Below are 19,421 nucleotides of genomic sequence, written 5' to 3'. Positions count from 1 at the left end.
TGGACAGACCCACTTCTGAGGCTAGAAGGTCACCACTTAGGGTCTGAGTGGCCCTCATGTCCTCCCTGGATTCTCCTCGCCCCACCCCCTGGCACCCCTGACCTAGAACTGTGACCTGGCCCTTCCTGATGTGCCCCTCACCCCCCATCCTCTCCTGGCTTTGGAGGGATGTTTCTCAAACATTGATCGGACTACTGGAAACCCCCAATAACTTCACCACTGCACATAGATTGTGATTCAAACTCCTTACAGGGGCCCTCTGCTCACATTACCACGTTATCTTGGGCCCTGTTCATCCCTCCCCAGTCCCACTGAGGCCAGAGGTCTCTTTGTCCCATTCATAAAGGCACATGAGAGGTGAATAAATGTATAACAATGACTGCACATAGAGGGTGCTCAGTAAACCCTTGTAACCAAATAAACAGGTAGCTAAGCCCTGGCTTCAAGCATCCTTTAGAGAGAAGATGATGCATCTTTGTTATTATATAATAAAACAGGTTGAACTCCGTGGTGAAAACTCTACTACCTGGTTTCCACCAATGGGCATGGGAAGCCTTCGTCAACCTATCTCAGGAGGAGGAGAGGAGTGATGTCACCGCCTCTCCCTGAGGATGGCTCATAGATGGCTCTCCTCAACCTCCTTCCCCACCCACGCCTATCAAAAGCTGCTGGGTTTAGATGCTCAAGTTTCTGTTCCGTATTATGGATCATTTAATATTCAAGAGATGGCATTAAATAAATATGTGAGCAATTATGTAATGTGTTTGGAAACAATCTGGTTCGTCCCAAAGTGCTTGGGCGAGAAACCAAACTTTAGCAAAGCAAGAGGTCTGGGTGGTGTCTGAGGGTTGAGCAGGGAGGCACGTGGCCCGTCTGCTTGTTTTCTCCCTCCCTGAGTTGAGTCTGTGGTTACTCATCTTCAGGCAGGCACAAAGGCAGTAGGAAGCCAGTGATGCTGCCTTGCACAGTTAGAAGCTCAGGGTTGCATGCTGGCTGCAAGGTTTCTTCTCTCTGGGCGTCAGTTTTCTCATTTGTGAAAAGGGCTAACAGCGCCTGCTGGGAAGGTCAAACGAGATGACGACTCTAAGCTCTGGCTCAGAGGACAAGCTTGTGCAACAGAAGTTGTGTCTGATGCTGAAAGATGAGCAGTGAGAGCTCTGATCTCTTACATGTTGGGTCCATTGGGCATGCACTCCAAGATTTGTATATCACCCTAACGTAAGGTTGGTCAAGCAAGGCAAATAGCAGTGGCCCCAAGAAAGGCCTGTAGGAGCACAGAGGAAGACATGGTTGATTTCAGTAAGGAGCCACAGAAATCTCACAGAGCTGCCATATATGCTGACTCTGGAAGGTTGAGTGGTGTTCTGGCCTCAGAGAGGGCTGACTCATTTAACTAACATGCATCAGGCACCTAGCAGGTCTATTCATTTGATAAGAATTTAATGAGCACCTACTATGTTCCAGCTACTCTGCTAAGCACTTTACATGAATCATCTGCAAAATACCATTTTATAGATGAGGGATCTGAGACTCAGAGGGGCTGTCCCAGTTGCAGAACTGGTATTTGAACCTGGGACTGAGTCCAGCTGCCAAACTCTCAATAACCAATAAACATACTACTGCCACCCAGCTGGTCTGTCCTGTCTTCTCTGTCAGCACTTAACACATGTCCCAGCAAGCCCACCTGACTACCTCACCTCCAAGTCTTCATGTGCAGGCTGGGGCATGACCCAGAGGGTAGAAGAACGAAGCAGGACCAGGTGAGGTTGCTGGCTTTTCATTCAGGCACCAGTCTATCCTCCCAGGGCAGAGGCAGTGTCAGATCCACCTGGGCTCCCCAGTGTCAGTGCTGGGACAGAACCTGGATTGATAACCATCTACCATGTGATGTGATGGGGCTTTCCTCCTCCACAGTCTACATCATGCTCCTAATTCAAATGCCATAGGGCTTCCAGGGAATTTCCCCAAACTGGCCCAATGTTGCATAAATAAGATACATGTCCCCAGTAGGATGACAGAGAGAAGACAGCTGCTTTCAAACACTGTGTTCCTGCTCAGTTGACCCTCCATTGGCAACCCGCACTCCCAGCATCTCTCTTCCCAGGTTGATACTCCCCAACCAAGTCCCCGTCTCCAACTCACCCCTCCACGTCTTCTGGTTAAATGAGAGGTGTCAGGGTTTGGAAACTGAGGCCCATGTCTTGCTGGCTCTAGGGACTTGGTGACGAAGTTCAGCTCTGGAAAAGGGGAAAGATGGCATTAGTTAGGGGTGGGTGACATGACAGGGACCCAGGTCAGAAAGGAGAAGGGAAGTTAACCGTGGTGTGGAGTGTCCCCGATGTGTTGGCTCTAGGCTAGGGACAGGTTTGACAAGGACCTAGCTCTTGCCTTCTGCATTCAGACCAGCCTGGGTGGGCTTTGCCCCTCCTGGGCCCAGAGCCCATCTCAGGGGTGCAAGTCCACCTGCTTGCACTCAGGGAGGGGTCTCCCTGTCTGAGACTGGGAAGGCTGAGTGGTGGGCCCCAGAGAGAGGGCTGCCTCATTGAACTAACATGCATCGGGCACCTAGCAGTTCTATTCACTTGATAAGTATTTCATGAGCACCTACTATGTTCCAGCTACTCTGCTAAGCACTTTACATGAATTATCTTTGCTGGATCTTCATAAGATGCCACTGTTGTCCCCATTTTACAGATGGCCTGTGTGTGGCCTGTGAGGGCAGAAGGAGTGTGAAAGAGTGGTGTGTGTCCTGGAGAGACAGAGATACTTTCTTGGGCAAGTGACTTAAACTTCCTGAGCCTCCCAGACAGAGATACTTTCTTGGGCAAGTAACTTAAACTTCCTGAGCCTCCTTTTCCCCATCTGGAGGATAGAGATCATAATACCTATTTTTCAGGATTTTTGTGAGGGGTAACTAAAATATAATATGCATAAGTACCGTGGGTCTTAGAAATACCCAATAAACAGCAGCAGCAGAGGGCACTGGGTGCTACATGGCTCCCTGTCAGCTTCCTTCTCTCTCTCTCTCAATCCATTTATTCATTTATTTGTATTTTTTTTTTTGAGATGGAGTCTCACTCTGTTGCCCAGGCTGGAGTGCAGTGGTGCGATCTCGGCTCACTGAAACCTCAAGCGATTCTCCTGCCTCAGCCTCCCAAGGAGCCAGGATTACAGGTACATGCTGCCATGCCTGGCTAAATTTTTTGTATTTTAGTAGAGATGGGGTTTCACTGTGTTGCCCAGGCTGGTCTCCAACTCCTGAGTTCAGGAGATCCACCTGCCTAGGCCTCCCAAATTGATAGGATTACAGGCATGAGCCACCACACCCAGCCCTATTTGTAACTTTTTATTTTAAATAGTTATCGATTCAAATGAAATTGCAAAGAAATGTACAGAGAGATCCCATGCACCTCCCTCTGGACTTCCCCAAGGTTAACTTGCACTACTGCAGCACGCCATAAAAACCAGTCATGTGACATCATGCAATCTACAGAGCTTACATGCAGCAGTTTGACGTGTGTGTGTGTGTGTGTGTGTATGTGTGTGTGTAGCTCTACGAAATGTTACCTGCAATTTTGTGTCACCACCACCACTACAATCAAGATGTAGAACTGTTCCATCCCTACAAGGCTTCCTTGGGCTACCCTGTTATAGTCATGCCCCTCATCCCTAACCCCTGGCAACCTCTAGCCTGTTCTCCATCTCTCTAATATTGTTCTTTCAATGACGTTGTATAAATGGAGTCATGCAGTATATAACCTTTTGGGACTGGCTTTTTTCACTCAGCAGAATTCCCTGGAGATTCCTCTAGGTGGTTGTGTGTAACAAGAGTTCGCTCCTTTTTATTGTTGGGTAGTATTCCATACGTGGATGCATTACAAGTTGTTTAACTACCAATCAGTGAAAGGACATCTGTGTTACTCCTAGTTGTGGGGTATTATAAACATTTATGTAAGGTTTGTTGTGTGAACAAATTTTCGTTTGTTGGAACAAATGCCCAAGAGTGCAATTGTTGGGTTGGGTTGTATGGCAGTTGATTTTTCTTTTTCTTTCTTTCTTTCTTTCTTTTTTTTTTTTTAAGAAAGTGTCAAATCATTTTCCAGTATGGTAAATGACTGTAGCATTTTACACTTCCACCAGCAATGTACAAGTGGATCCAGTTTCTCTGCATCTTCATCAACATTTGGTGTTGTCACTATTTTCTATCTCAGCCGTTATGATAGGTGTGTAATAATATCTAATTAAGGTTTTATTTTTCATTTCCCTAATGACTAATGACGTTGCACATCTTTTCACGTGTTTATTTGTCATCTATATATACTCTTTGTTGAGATGTCTTTTGCCCATTTTTAAATTGGATTGTTAAGTTGCTGAGTTTTGAGACTTTTTTGTATAAGTCAGATATCAGTACCTCATCAGGTTTTGTGGTTTGCAAATATTTTCTTCTAGTGCATAGCTTAGCTTTTTATCCTTGTCACAGGATTTTTTTGTCTTTTTATTCTTGTCACAGGATATTTTTTGCCTGTTTTATGGATTTGCTCTCCTCCTCCTCTTCCACCACTAGTTCCCCTTCCTCCTCCTCTCCTCCTCCTCCTCCTCCTCCTCCTCCTCCTCTTCCTCCTTCTTCTTCTTCTTCTTCTTCTTCTTCTTCTTCTTCTTCTTCTTCTTCTTCTTCCTCTTCTTCTTCTCCTCCTCCTCCTCTTCTTCTTCTTCTTCTTCATCTTTGTCTTCCTCATCTTCTTCATCTTCTTTCTTCTTCTTTCTCTTCTTCTCTCTTCTTTCTTCTTCCTCTTCCTGTCTTTCTTCCTCTCCTTCCTCCTTCCTCCTACTCCTCCTCTTTCTCCTTCTCCTCCTTCTCCTTCTTCTCCTTCTCCTCCTCCTCCTTCTCCTTCTTTCTTCTTTCTTCTTCTTTTTGAGGAAGGGTCTCATTCTGTTACACAGGCTGGAGTGCAGTGGCATGATCATAGCTCACTGCAGCCTTGAATTCCCAGGCTCAAGCAAGCCTCCTGCCTCAGCCTCCTGAACAGCTGGGACTACAGGTGTGCACAACTATGCCCAGCTAATTTTATTTATTTTTAATAGTGGCAAGGTCTCACTATGTTGCCCAGGCTGGTCTTGAACTCCTGGGCTGAAGCAGTCCTCCCACTTTGGCCTCCCAAAGTGTTGGGATTACAGGCATGAGCCACCACACCCAGCCTCTTACTTTTTGTCTACAAGTGTTATAGTTTTACATTTTACATTGAAGTCCATGGTCCATTATGAGTTAATTTTTATATGTGGTGTGAGACTTAGGTTGAAGTTATTATTATTATTTTCATTATTTTTGCCTATGGATGTCCAATTGCTCTAGCACTATTTGTTGAAAAGGTTATCATCTTACTTCATTGAATTGCTCTTGTGCCTTTGTTAAAAATAGGTTGTGCATATTTGTGTGGGTTTATTTCTGGGTCATCTATTCAGTCCATTGATCTATTTGTCATATCTCTGTCAATGCTACTGTCATGATTTCTATATAATGAATCTTGAAATCACATAAACTGATTCTTCATTCTTTTTCAAAATTGCTTTAGATATTCTAGACTCTTTGCTTTTCCTTACAAATTTTAGAATCTTTTCCACATCTATACCAATTTGTCTGAGATTTTGATAGAAATTGCAGAGAACAGACATCTTTGCTATGTTAAGTCTTCCAATCCACGAACACAAGTATCTTCATTTATTTAGGCTTTTAAAACTTCTTTCATTTGTGTTCAATAATTTTCATCATATAAATCCTAGAGATTTATTAAATTTATACCTATTTCATTTTTTGAGTGATTGTAAATGGCATTGTATTTAAAATTTTGGTGTCCACATATCCATTGCTAGTGTATAAAAATACATTTTTTGTATGCTTAGTTTGTATCTTGTAACTTTCCTGAACTCACATATTACTTCTAGGGTGTTTGTGTTTTTAGATTCCTTGGGATTTTTATGTAGACAATCAAGTCATTGCAAAAGAGTTTTATTTCTTCCTTTGAATTTGTATGTCTTTTCTTGTCTTATTGCACTAGCTATAGCTTTCAGCACTATATTGAATATAATGATGAGACCTGACATCCTTGCCTTGTTCCCAATCTCGGGGGAAAACATTCAGTAAGTATAAGTATAAGATAGTTCTTAAAAATGCTCTTTATCAAGGTGAAGAAGCTTCTCTCTATTCCTACTTTTTCTGTGTTTTATCACGAATGGGTGTTGAATTTGCTTTTCCTACATTGATGGATACCATCATGTGATTTTCTTCTTTAATCCATTAATATGGTGGATTATATTAATTGGTATTTAAATGTTAAGCCAACCCTGCATCCCTAGAATAAACTCCACTTGGTCATGATGCGTAATTCTTTTTACACACTGTTGAATTCTGTTTGTTAATGTTTTGTTAACGATTTTCACATGTATACACATGATGGATGTTAGTCTGTAGTTTTGTATTTGTTTGTATTGTCTTTGTCTGGCTTTGCTATTATGATAATAGTGGCTTCATAAAATATATTGGAATTGTTTCTTCCTCTTCTATTTACTGGAAGACATTGTATAGAATTGGTGTTAATTTTTTAAACACTTGGTAAAATTCTGCAGTGAAACTACCTGGTCCTGACAGATTCATAGCCGAATTCTACCAGAGGTACAAAGAGGAGCTAGTACCATTCCTTCTGAAACTATTCCAATCAATAGAAAAAGAGGGAATCCTCCGTAACTCATTTTATGAGGCCAGCATCATCCTGAAATCAAAGCCTGGCAGAGACACAACAAAAAAAGAGAATTTTAGACCAATATCCCTGATGAACAGGGATATTGGCAACAATCCTCAATAAAATACTGGCAAACAGAATTCAGCAGCACATGAAAAAGCTTATCCACTATGATCAAGTGGGCTTCATCCCTGGGATGCAAGGCTGATTCAACATACGCAAATCAATAAACGTAATCCATCATATTAACAGAACCAAAGACAAAACCCACTTGATATCTCAATAGACACAGCAAAGGCCTTCGACAAAATTCAACAGCCCTTCATGCTAAAAACCCTCAATAAACTAGGTATTGATGGAATGTATCTCAAAATAATAAGAGCTATTTATGCCAAACCCACAGCCAATATCATACTGAATGGGCAAAAACTGGAAGCATTCCCTTTGAAAACTGGCACAAGACAGGGATGCCCTCTCTCACCACTTCTATTCAACATAGTGTTGGAAGTTCTGGCAATCAGGCAGGAGAAAGAAATAAAAGGTATTCAACTAGGAAAAGAGGAAGTCAAATTGTCCCTGTTTGCAGATGACATGATTGTATATTGAGAAAACCCCATTGTCTCAGCCCAAAATCTCCTTAGGCTGATAAGCAACTTCAGCAAAGTCTCAGGACACAAAATCAATGTGCAAAAATCACAAGCATTCTTATACACCAAATAATAGACAAACAGAGAGCCAAATCATGAGTGAACTCCCATTCACAATTGCTTCAAAGATAATAAAATACCTAGAAATCCAACTTTCAAGGGATGTGAAGGAACTCTTCAAGGAGAACTACAAACCACTGCTCAATGAAATAAAAGAGGACACAAACAAATGGAAGAACATTCTATGCTCATGGATAGGAGGAATCAATATTGTGAAAATGGCCATACTGCCCAAGGTAATTTATAGATTCAATGCTATCCCCATCGAGCTACCAATGACTTTCCTCACAGAATTGGAAAAAACTACCTTAAAGTTCATATGGAACCAAAAAAGAGCCCCCATTGTCAAAACAATCCTAAGCCAAAAGAACAAAGCTGGAGGCATCACGCTACCTGACTTCAAACTATACTACAAGGCTACCGTAACCAAAATAGCATGGTGCTGATACCAAAACAGAGATACAGATCAATGGAACTGAACAGAGCCCTCAGAAATAATACCACACATCTACAACCATCTGATCTTTGAGAAACCTGACAACAACAAGAAATGGGGAAAGGATCCCCTATTTAATAAATGGTACTGGGAAAACTGGCTAGCCATATGTAGAAAGCTGAAACTGGATCCTTTACTTACACTTTATACAAAAATTAATTCAAGTTGGATTAAAGACTTAAATGTTAGACCTAAAACCCATAAAAACCCTAGAAGAAAACTTAGGCAATACCATTCAGGACACAGGCATGGGCAAGGACTTCATGACTAAAACACCAAAAGCAATGGCAACAAGAGCCAAAATAGACAAATTGGATCTAATTAAACTAAAGAGCGTCTGCACAGCAAAAGAAACTACCATCAGAGTGAACAGGGAACTTACAGAATGGAAGAAAATTTTTACAATCTACCCATCTGACAAAGGGCTAATATCTAGAATCTACAAAGAACTTAAACAAATTTACAAGAAAAAAATCAAACAACCCCATCAAAAAGTGGACAAAGGATATGAACAGACACTTCTCAAAAGAAGACACTTATGCAGCCAACAGACACATGAAAAAATGCTCATCATCACTGGCCATCAGAGAAATGCAAATCAAAACCACAATGAGATACCATCTCATACCAGTTAGAATGGCGATCATTAAAAAATCAGGAAAAAACAGGTGCTGGAGAGGAGGTGGAGAAATAGAAACACTTTTACACTGTTAGTGGCACTGTAAACTAGTTCAACCATTGTGGAAGACAGTGTGGTGATTCCTCAAGGATCTAGAACTAGAAATACCATTTGACCCAGATATCCCATTACTGGGTATATACCCAAAGGATTATAAATCATGCTACTATAAAGACACATGCACACATATGTTTATTGTGGCACTATTCACAATAGCAAAGACTTCGAACCAACCCAAATGTCCATCCATGATAGACTGGATTAAGAAAATGTGGCACATATACACCATAGAATACTATGCAGCCATAAAAAAGGATGAGTTCATGTCCTTTGTAGGGACATGGATGCAGCTGGAAACCATCATTCTGAGCAAACTGTTGCAAGGACAGAAAACCAAACACTGCATGTTCTCACTCATAGGTGGGAACTGAACAATGAGAACACTTGGACACAGGGTGGGGAATATCCCATACCAGGGCCTGTCATGGGGTGGGGGAAGGGGAGAGGGATAGCATTGGGAGAAATACCTAATGTTAATGATGAGTTAATGGGTGCAGCACACCAACATGGCACATGTATACATATGTAACAAACCTGCACGTTTTGCACATGTACCCTAGAACTTAAAATATAATTTAAAAAAATAATAATAATATAAAAAAAGAAACTACCTGGTCCTGGGGGTTTCTTTTTAGGAAATTTAAAAATTACAAGTTCAATTGCCTTAGTAATTACAGGGATATTAAAATTATCTGTTTCATATTGGGTGAATTGTGGTAGTTCACGTTTTTTGAGGAATTGGTCCATTTCCACTAGGTTGTTAAATTTATATGTGCAGAGTTGTTCACAGTATTCCTTATTGTATTGATGTCTGTGGGGTCTGTAGTGTTATTCTCTGTTTCATTCTCAATTTTGTTCATGTGTGTCTTCTCTTTCCTTGTTCTCTCTTTTTGGTTAGCTTTGCTAGAATTTTTTGATGTTATTAATCTTTTCAAAGAACTCTCTCTGTGTTTCACTGGTTTTCTCTGTCATTTTTTGGTTTTTAACTTTATTGATTTCTATTCTTAACTTTATTATTTCCTTTCTTCTGTTTGGTTTGGGTTTGTTTTGCTCTTCCTTTTCTTGGTTTTCAAACTAGGAGGTTAGATTGTTGATTTCAGAATTCTTTATTTGCTAGTTATGCATAACACTATAAATTTCCCTCCCAGCAATGCTTAAGCTGGTTCCACAAATCTTGATAGGTTGTATTTTAATTGTCATTAAATTTAATGTAGTTTTAAAATTTACATTTAGACTTTCTCTTTGGCCATAGATTATTTAGATATGCATCATTTAGTTTCTAGGTGATTGAATATTTTCCTAATATCTTTCTGTTATTGACTTCTGGTTTGATTCCACTGTGGCCAGAAAAAATACTCTCCATGATTTCAATTACTCTAATTCTGCTAATGTTTGTTTTATGATCCAGGATATGGTCTAACTTAGCATATGTTCTGTGGGTGCTTGAAAACAGTGTGTATTCTGCTGCTGTTATGGGGAGCATTCTATAAACGTTGATTAGATTTTGTTGACTCATGGTGTTGTTAAGTTCTTCTGTATTCCTGCTGATATCCTGCCTAGTTGCTGTATCAATTATTGGCAGATGAGTGTTGAAGTCTCCAATTGTAATTGTGGTCAATCCTATCAGTTTTTGCCTCACATATTTACAGGTCTATTGTTTAGTGCACACATATTTAGGATTGCTATGTCTTCCTGATTGACCCTTTTATCATTATGTTATAATATCCTTCTCTATGTCTAGTAATTTACTTTGCTCTGAAGCTGACTTTATCTGATATTAATATAGCCACTCCCACTTTCTTTTGATTAACGTTTGCATGTGATTTTTTTCTATCCTTTTACTTTTAGCTTGCTTATATTATTATATTTGAAGTGAGTCTCTTGTAGCTAGCATGTAGTCAGTCATGTTTTTCAATTCACTCTGCCAATCTTTGTCTTTGAATTGGTGTATTTGGGTCATTGATATTTAATATAATAATTGATATATTAAGGTTTAAGTCTGCCATTTTATATTGTTTTCTGTTTGTTCTTTCTAACCATATCAGACAGTGTTACAATTTTTGCTTCAGTTGTCAAACATAATTTAGAAAACTCAAGAAGAGAAGGAAAGTGTATTGCATTTACCCATATTTTTGCTTACCATATTCTTTCTTCCTTCCTGATGTCCCAGGAATTCTTTTTAAAAAAACTGTCTCCTTTCTCTTTGGAGAACTATAGGCATTCTTTTAGGGTAGGTCTTCTGGCAAAAAATTCTCTTAATTTTCCTTCATCTGAGAATGTCTTGATTTCTCCTTCATTTTTGAAAAATACTTTTGCTGGATATAGGACTCTGGGTTGACAGTTCTATTCTTTCAGCATTTCAGAAAGGTGCCACTTCCTCCTGACTGTAATGATTTCTGAAGAGAAATCTGCTGTCATTCAAAATTTTTACCCCCCATTGGTGAGATGTTATTTCTTTCTCACTGCTTTCAAGATTTTTGTTTTGTTTTTAGTTTTTAGAAATTTATTTTTTGGGTCGATGTGGATTTTCTTGGGTTTATCCTCTTTGGAATTTGCTCAGCTTCCTGAATCTGTAGGGTTGGTTTGTGTGTTTTTGCCAAATTTGGGATGTTTTCTGCCATTATCTCTTCAGGTACTTTTTTAGCCCCACCCTCTTTTTCTCACCTCCTTCCAGTAGTCCAATGACACAAGTGTTAAATCTTTTGTTATAGTCCCACAGGTCTGCAAGGCTCTGTTCATTTTGTTTTCCAGCCTACTTTCTCTTTGTTATTTTGATTAGGTAGGTAATTTCTATTGTTCTATATTTCAGTTCAATGATTCCTTCCTCTGTCCCTTCTGGTCTGCTACTGATTCCTGGCAGGCCCCTGGCTGAAGTCAGAACATAAAATTTTAAAAACTTGATCAATGTGCTTAATAGCAGACTGCTTTTGAACCTGAACTTGGACTTCCAACCTACAGAATTGTGAGAAAATAAATTACTATTGTTTAAGCCACCCAGTCTGTGGTACTTTGTTATGGCAGTCTGAGCTTGAATACACTGAGCTTGTTGAGTTTGAGAGTGTGGTGTTAAAGAAAAGTATCTACAATTATCTGAAAAGACTATTAAAATACTCCTCGTTTTTCCAAAAATATATCTATGTAAGGCTGGATTTTCTTCATATACATCAATTAAAACATCAATCATATCATAATAGGTTGAATGCAGATGTGGATAAGAATCCAACAATCTTCAAGTAAGTCATTAAAGAGATTCGTAAAAATATGAAACAACTTTAATCTTCTAATTGTTTTTGTTTTGGAAAATAGAGTTATTTTTTCATAAACTATGTTACTTATGTTACCATAATAGATTTACTATTGCTATTTTTAAATGAATTAAGAAATATTATTAAAATCAGTTTTAATTTCTAGTACTGTAAATTTGGAGAGACATAACCTACACACAATCAACACTCTTTGAGGGTTCTTCATAATTTTTTTTTTTTTTTTTGAGACAGAGTCTCACTCCGTCACCCAGGCTGGAGTGCAATGGCACGATCTCAGCTCACTGCAACCTCCACTTCCCGGGTTCGAGAAATTCTCCTGCCTCAGCCTCCTGGGCACCTGGGACTACAGGCACATGCCATCATGCCCAGCTAATTTTTGTATTTTTAGTAGAGATGGGGTTTCACCACGTTGACCAGGCTGGTCTCCAACTTCTGACCTCAGGTGATCTGCTTGCCTCGGCCTCCCGAAGTGCTGGGATTATAGGTGTAAGCCACCGCATCTGACCCTGTTCTTCATACTTTTTAAGAACATAATGAGTCTTCAGACAAAAAGTTTGAGAATGGCTGATTTAGGTCAGCATTTCTCAAACCTCAGTCAATCAAATATGACTGCCATCATGATCACTATCTCTCCTATCATTGAGCTCATGAGTGTTCCCTAATCTGCTTGATTTAAGGTTAAACAATTTTCTTAAAGGGAAAATTGTATCATTACCATCAGTGCAAAACCAGGGCCACTCACCACAAATAGGAGATGAGTACAACAAAGAATTGCAAAGAAAACAACAGCATATCCTTATGTCTGATAGATCCTATTGCCTGCCTAGGGGCTTGGTCCCAAAGTCTGGTCTCTCATCAAACAGAGTTTAGCAAATATTTGTGGGGGAAGTCATTAAAAATAGACTACTTCCAGCAGAACCTTTTGCCTTGATGGACCTGGAAGATGGAAAGAGAACAGGAAATGGACTAGTTTTCCCATCAGGTGATGAGCTCTTATTTAATAACATCTAGTATTCTCTTAGGTACCTTGAAAGTAGACACTCCACACTTTGGGAGGCTCAGATTTTAATGGCACCAAGATGAACAGGTGTGTGGATCAGGCTCCCTTCACAAACGATGCTTCTGCCTCCTTGAAGGGGTGCACAGAGGAGGGCTCCACCTGTGCTCAAGAGCCCCAGATCACTGACCTTGGCAGCTAAGCCTAAGCTAAGTGCTCTGCAGCTCAGCCAAGCCCACAGATGATGCTCCTGACAGTCTTCCTCCAAAATAAAATCAGCTCATGTCCTGCAGACACCTCACTTCAAGCTGTATGTGCTCAACTCTTGTTTCTACCCACCTCTTCCAGAATTTGTTTTTCCTCCTGTGTTCCTTTACTAGGAAAATGGCACCATGGCTGAGAATGTCCCCAGCAACATTGTTTGAAAGAACCAAACCCTGGAAACAACCATATGCCCACCAGCCAGAGAATGAATCAATAAACTGTAGTATCGTCATGCCACGGAATATTGCACAGCTACGAAAATGCATAAACTACATCTGCTGGAACCACAGGGATGAGTCTGAGAAACGTTTCCCAATAGAAGAAAGTGTGAAAGAAGCAAGTCTCAGAAGATTACATACTGTATGATGCCATTTTAAAGGACTAACACAAAAATGAAACTAAATAATATGTGTTGTAAGCATATATACACATGAAAGAAAACCATTTTTAGGCCGGGTGCGGTGGCTCATGCCTGTAATCCCAGCACTTTGGGAGGCCAAGGCAGGTGGATCACCTGAGGTCAGGAGTTCAAGACTAGCCTGGCCAACATGGTGAAACTCTATCTTTACAAAAATACAAAAATTAGCCAGGCATGATGGTGGGTGCCTGTAATCCCAGTTACTTGGGGGGCTGTAGTGAGAGAATCACTTGAACCCAGGAGATGGAGGTTACAGTGAGCCGAGATCGTGCCATTGCACTCCAGCCTGGCTGACAGAGCAAGAATCTGCCTCAAAAATAAATAAATAAATAAAAAATAAAAACAAAACAAAACAAAATAAAAAACCCCAAACATTTTGAAAAAAACAAAGAAGTGGTCTGTTTCCTCTGGGATTGGACAGAAATTTGCAAAATTGGAATATGCAATAATTGGGAATGCAGACATAATTTGATCATAAAGATGTTCATCATGGTGTTTTCTTATTGTTAGTAGTGGTTTTTTAAAATCATGGCAACAATTTGGACACAATCTAAATGTCCAGTCCTAGGGGATTAGTTAAGTAAATTACTGAGGAGTCATAGGATAGAATATTAGGCATCTATCAAAAAGCATGTTTTCAAATAATTTTTATGACCCAGGAAAATATCTCAATAACCTCAAATAAAAAAACGCAGAGTAGAGAACTGAAATGATATAGGGTCATTTACATGACTCCAACAAGAAACTTACTATGGTTATGGTATGGAAAAAAGATATAAGGAGAAAGATATAGTATTCCCCAAATGTCAATGTTGGTGGGGTTAAGATGTTTGATTCTTAAACAAAATGTCTTCATTTTCCCCATTTTCTATAGTAAATGTGCATGGAAGAAAACATGTTAGTACACACACAGGGACATGCGTGCCGGAGGCCAGTTGTGCATGCAGCAGGCTCTCTGTGAGCCAGCCTCTCTTCCACACCCATCTCTCAGCCTCCCCAACTGCCCCCTGGAGCTGGGATTCTGCCCAATAAGACTCCATCTGCCTGACTCCAGCAGGAGGCAAGACAGGGAGGTAGCAGGCTGAGAACCCTCTCCCCATATCCACTTCCTTCCCACCTTCAGCCTCCCCTACAAATGATGCCTGTGTGTCCCCCTCACCCACTTTAGCCGGACGCCTCCTTCCCTTGGGCCCACCCCAACTAGCCCCTCTGTCCAGTGTTATCTACTCAGAACAAAGGGGCCCATTCCCAGGGCTTTGCCTGGTCCCACCCCAGCTGCCAGCCTCTCCACCCCGTGGGGGCCACTCAGCCCCTAAATGGGGTGTGAAGGGGCTGCACATTGGACAGCTCCATTCCAGACCCTGACTTGGGCCTGCCAGGAACTCCTTCCTTCTGAGGTCCCTACCTTCCTATGGCCTCCTCTTCTCAGAGCTGTAAATTAGCCCCCAAAGTCCCACCACCATGTATTCATCTTCCTCTGAGAGGCCACCAACCTATCAAATTGACGAAGTACAACCTATTGATCTTGCTGCTTTACAATGGGGAGACTGAGGCTCTTAGAGGAAGACCTCGTATCTGAGAGCACACAGCTAATGGTGACAAAGCCAGGATTTGAGCCCAGGTGGTGGGTCTTCCAAAGCCAATAGATTAATGCTGTCCCATCCTCCAGACCCTCCGCTGCCATCAGTGAGCATTGAGCATTTGCGCAATGTCCTCTCTGAGTCAAAAATAGACCCCAAGGCTCAGTTCTGCTGTGCCATCTGCCACACACCAACTCAGAGGCAAAAATGTTGACTTGCTGCAGAGACGAACACTCCAGCAGCCGGGAACTGAGCAGTGAGAGGCCCCTGTGCCCTCCCAGACTTTCCTGGCTGGGGCGGGTCAATTGTATTGGTCTGGGGAGAGGAGAGCAGCTCGGGTCAAGGGCGGGGGCAGAGGGGTAGGCGGGTACAGCTCACAGTAGATGTAGGAAATAGCAGTGGGCTGGAACTCAGCAGCTCTGGCTGGGCCCAGAACTGACTGCCACTGAGGCCGTGTGGCCTCAGGCAAGTCCTCTCTCCTCTTTAGGCCTGCCTCAGTTTCCCTGCTACAAGGGGTTGGAACATGAGTCCTTTCAGGCCTGGTAAAGTCATATTCTGTGGTACAAAGACACACAGGGCTGTCTTCACATTCCTGGCCCTTTAGGATTTGACCACAGGCAACAGGGAGAAAGGATTCTTAGAGAGAAGAAGTGACTGGCCCATGGTCACACCTTTCCTAACAACAGCAACAACAGTAACGACAATGGTCATATCTCCTGCCCCAGAAGACATAGGTGGATTACATTTCCCAAAGCACTCTTATGCCCATCATTCCACTCACTGTACCCACTTCACAGATGAGAAAACAGGCCCAGAGAGGGAGAGTTCCTAAAGCCACACAGCTGGTCCGTGGCAGGGAAGACAGATCCTTGTTCTCATGCATCTGTTCCATGAAAGTTCTGAATATTAGTCCTCGGGACTTTCCAAGTCCCTGTCTAGGGAAACTGAAGTCTCTTCTAAGGCAAAATCATCTTATGCCAAAGTGGAAGGGAATCTCCCCAGGAAATTTCTCAGTTTAGACATTTGCTGAACATGTTTCCTACGCTACAAAAATACTCACTGGGCATCCCAGTTGGACTATTTTCCCAACACCCTCCACATGCATGACACCCATTTCCATGGCATTTGGGAGGAGCACTGGACAAGGAGTCTGGGCACTGCCTCTGTCATTTCTCATTCATCTTCTGTCTACCTGAAGGGGTCACAAACATTGGAGAGCTGGTCAAGCTCATGGCTGTGCCCATCACCTGACACTCAGCAGGACCACATCACTGTTTGTAGACTGGTGATGAGGTTCTAAGGAGCAGAGCCCAAAGGCATCTGTTTGTATCTCACAGAGAGTGCTAGGAAAAGACCCCTGCAAGTTGCCACTCATAAGGGGCTTAATCTGTGCCAAGGACTATTCTCCAAGCTTTATAGAAATGAACCCACTTAATCATCATAGCAACACTAAGAGCTGGTGCAGAGATGCTGTTATTTCCTTGTCCATAATCCCACAGATCTAACCACTGTGGGGCAAGCTGCTTTGATATTACACACAGCATCTGCTTGAGCATGTTCTTTGCAGTGAGCACATGCAACTCACCAACCCCAGCAGCTCTCTGCCAATGATTGATGGGTGTTGGGAGTTGGTATACAGGCAGTGTATAGATACCCCAGCTCCCTTCCCTCTCAGCTGGGAAAACCATGAGCTGTGGGTTCTACACTGGCTCCCAGATCCAGGTGCCCATAGTAATAATTAACTTGCTTGATAACACCTCATTCCCTTTCCTGTCTTACTTCCCTACTCCCCTACCAGCATTCCTATGCCTCACAAATAAATTACTTGCAGTTGAATTCTCATCTTATGATCTGCTTCCGGCAGAACCCAGTCTGAGGGAGGAAGGCACCAATATTATTCCCATTTTAGTGGGAAGAAAGCCAATGCTTAGAGAAGAGAAAATGACTTGTCCAGGGTAACGCAGAAAGCTCATATCTGAACCCAGGCTTGTTTAACCTCAGAGGTTTTGTTTCAGTTATCACATATGCCAGGAAGATGGAACTAAGAGTGAGACTGAGCATCTAATGAGATAAATGACCAGGTCCATTCATTTCTTCAAAGACTTTTTATTGAAATCGATTACTTGTCAAGCCAAAAACTAAGTGTTGAGGGTACACTGACTAAATGCACTGGCTCTGGGATTGTGGGGATCAGGTTAAAACCATGTGCCAGCTGTGTGACATGGGTGAGTGATTCAACCTCTCCTATGAATCGTGATTTGTTGTCTATCAAATGGGTGTGCCTGAGCCATGTGGCTTCCTCCCCTGAGTTCTAGCATCACTAGGTAAGGTCAGACGCCCCTCCTCAGTGGGCCACTTCCCTGTGCTGGCCTTTGTTCACCACCCTGTGCTGTGCTGTTCACTTTTCTATCTTCCCTGGACTCTGAGAGCTCCCTGCAGGCAGAGTCTTTGTCATCTCTGTCCCAGCACAGGGCCTGGCAAGGAGCACAGGGCACGGGTTTGAGATGGCTGAGAAAAAGAGAGAAAATGTGCCTACCACACAGGCTCCTGGGAGAGCAAACAAGCTCATGCATATAAATAAGTGCTCAATATGTGTTATCTGTAAGATGATGGGGACGCCGGTGCTGAACATTGGAAAGTGAGAGGCAGCAGCAATACTATAATTTTTAGCATGTCCTATCACTTAGGCCAGCCAGTGGCAAAATATATCTGAGTTGCAGAGAAGTTTAAAGTTTGCATTTTCCATACTTTTTATTCCTTTCTCTCTCCTTCTGTACCTCTTTTTCTCTCTCTCACTTCCTTTTTTCCTTTCCTTCTTTTTCTCAACCATCTCAAACTCCTGCCCTGTGGTCCTTGCCAGGCCCTGTGCTGGGACAGAGATGGCAAAGACTCTGCCTGCAGGGAGTTTTCAGAGCCCAGGGAAGATAGAAAAGTGAACGGGACAGCACAGGGTGGTAAACAATGGCCAGCACAGGGAAGGGGCCCACTGAGGGGCCCACTGAGGAGGGCCATCTGACCTTATCTAGTGATGCTAGAACTCAGGGGAGGAAGCCACATGGCTCAGAGAGATTAAGTCAACTGCCTAAGGCCACATAGCAAGAAAATGGTCTGACTCCAAATCCTATATATTTCTAATATCCTGCTATGGGATCACATTCTGCTAACAGCCCAAGGAAGCAATAACGACAATGACTTGTATCACATGACAGGTCTTGGGAACTTAGCCCAAGGGAGTCTCTTGCGGCTGGCTAGCTACAGAGAATAGAGCCTCTGAAGTTTCAATAGAAAAAGCAAGTGAAGATCTGAGACCAATATAAAAGCAATAAATGTTTACTACAGAGGCTGATAAGACATATTAACTTTTTTTCTGAAACCTAGGACTGAATTAAATAGCAATAATGCAACAGAACACTTTCCTGAAGATCAGGACCGTATTGGAATGTAGAGAGAGCATTTTACCTGGCCATGGAATATTATTGGTTTCCTTTTCTTTAGTCTCCTCAAGATGAATTTAACTATATAATAAATTTTGATTTTTCCCTTTTTTGTTTAGCTAGAAATAAACTTGATCCTAATATTACAGACCAGTTTTTTTTTCACCCCAGAAAGCACATTTTTTGTCTACGTGATACTTTTTAAAAAAGGTCTAGTGCCCTCTGAAGTACAGCTGCATCAAACACTTCTCCCTTCCAGCAGGACACATTCTCAATGCTCCAATGAAAGTCAACAGGAGTACGGGTTCTGATGCACAGAAATCCATTTCGTGGGAACCCTGTCAAGTCTTAATGTATCCCTCCAGGGTCCCAGGCTGCCTGGGCACCAGCTTCACACACTCCTCTGATTATAGGAAGGATCAATGTCAGCCCGGTCTATGGAACGAGTTGCAGAAGAGTTTTAAATAGTAGGAAATCCATGCCGGGTGAGGTCATGGTGAAAGCAAAGGGGAAACATTCACAGTTGTTCTGGGAGAGACGGAAGCTGTTATGCACAGTCACCAAGCCCTGGCTGCAAAGTACACCCTCCGATCAGGCAGGTTGCTGGCAGGATACGGCCTGGCCTGCTGTTCCTGTGGCTGAATGGTACAGTCTGGTTTTACCTGACTTGGGTCAGGCAAGTTTGAGGCTCAGACAGCACTGAGGCAGGTGGGAATGTGTGTGGAGACCTTCTGCTCCCTCTACTCTTATTTGTGTCTCTTTCTGGCCTGAGCGAATGTTTTATGA

At 42.1% G+C, this 19,421-nt stretch overlaps 1 protein-coding gene across 9 annotated transcripts in view; it reads right to left on the bottom strand.

Moving 5' to 3' along the window:
* ATP2B2 (ATPase plasma membrane Ca2+ transporting 2) overlaps positions 1-19,421 on the bottom strand; it is a 381,370-nt gene that overhangs the window by 213,514 nt on the left and 148,435 nt on the right. For all 9 annotated transcript variants that reach the window (XM_003894106.5, XM_031663131.1, XM_009200225.4 and 6 more), the window contains one exon: positions 2,143-2,237. The gene's annotated coding sequence lies outside the window, so the exon portion shown is untranslated. The remainder of the gene's footprint in view (positions 1-2,142; positions 2,238-19,421) is intronic.

This window comes from Papio anubis, chromosome 2, assembly GCF_008728515.1.
Source record: "Papio anubis isolate 15944 chromosome 2, Panubis1.0, whole genome shotgun sequence".
NCBI classification, from domain to species: domain Eukaryota; kingdom Metazoa; phylum Chordata; class Mammalia; order Primates; family Cercopithecidae; genus Papio; species Papio anubis.
This window is presented reverse-complemented; position numbering and strand designations above follow the sequence as displayed.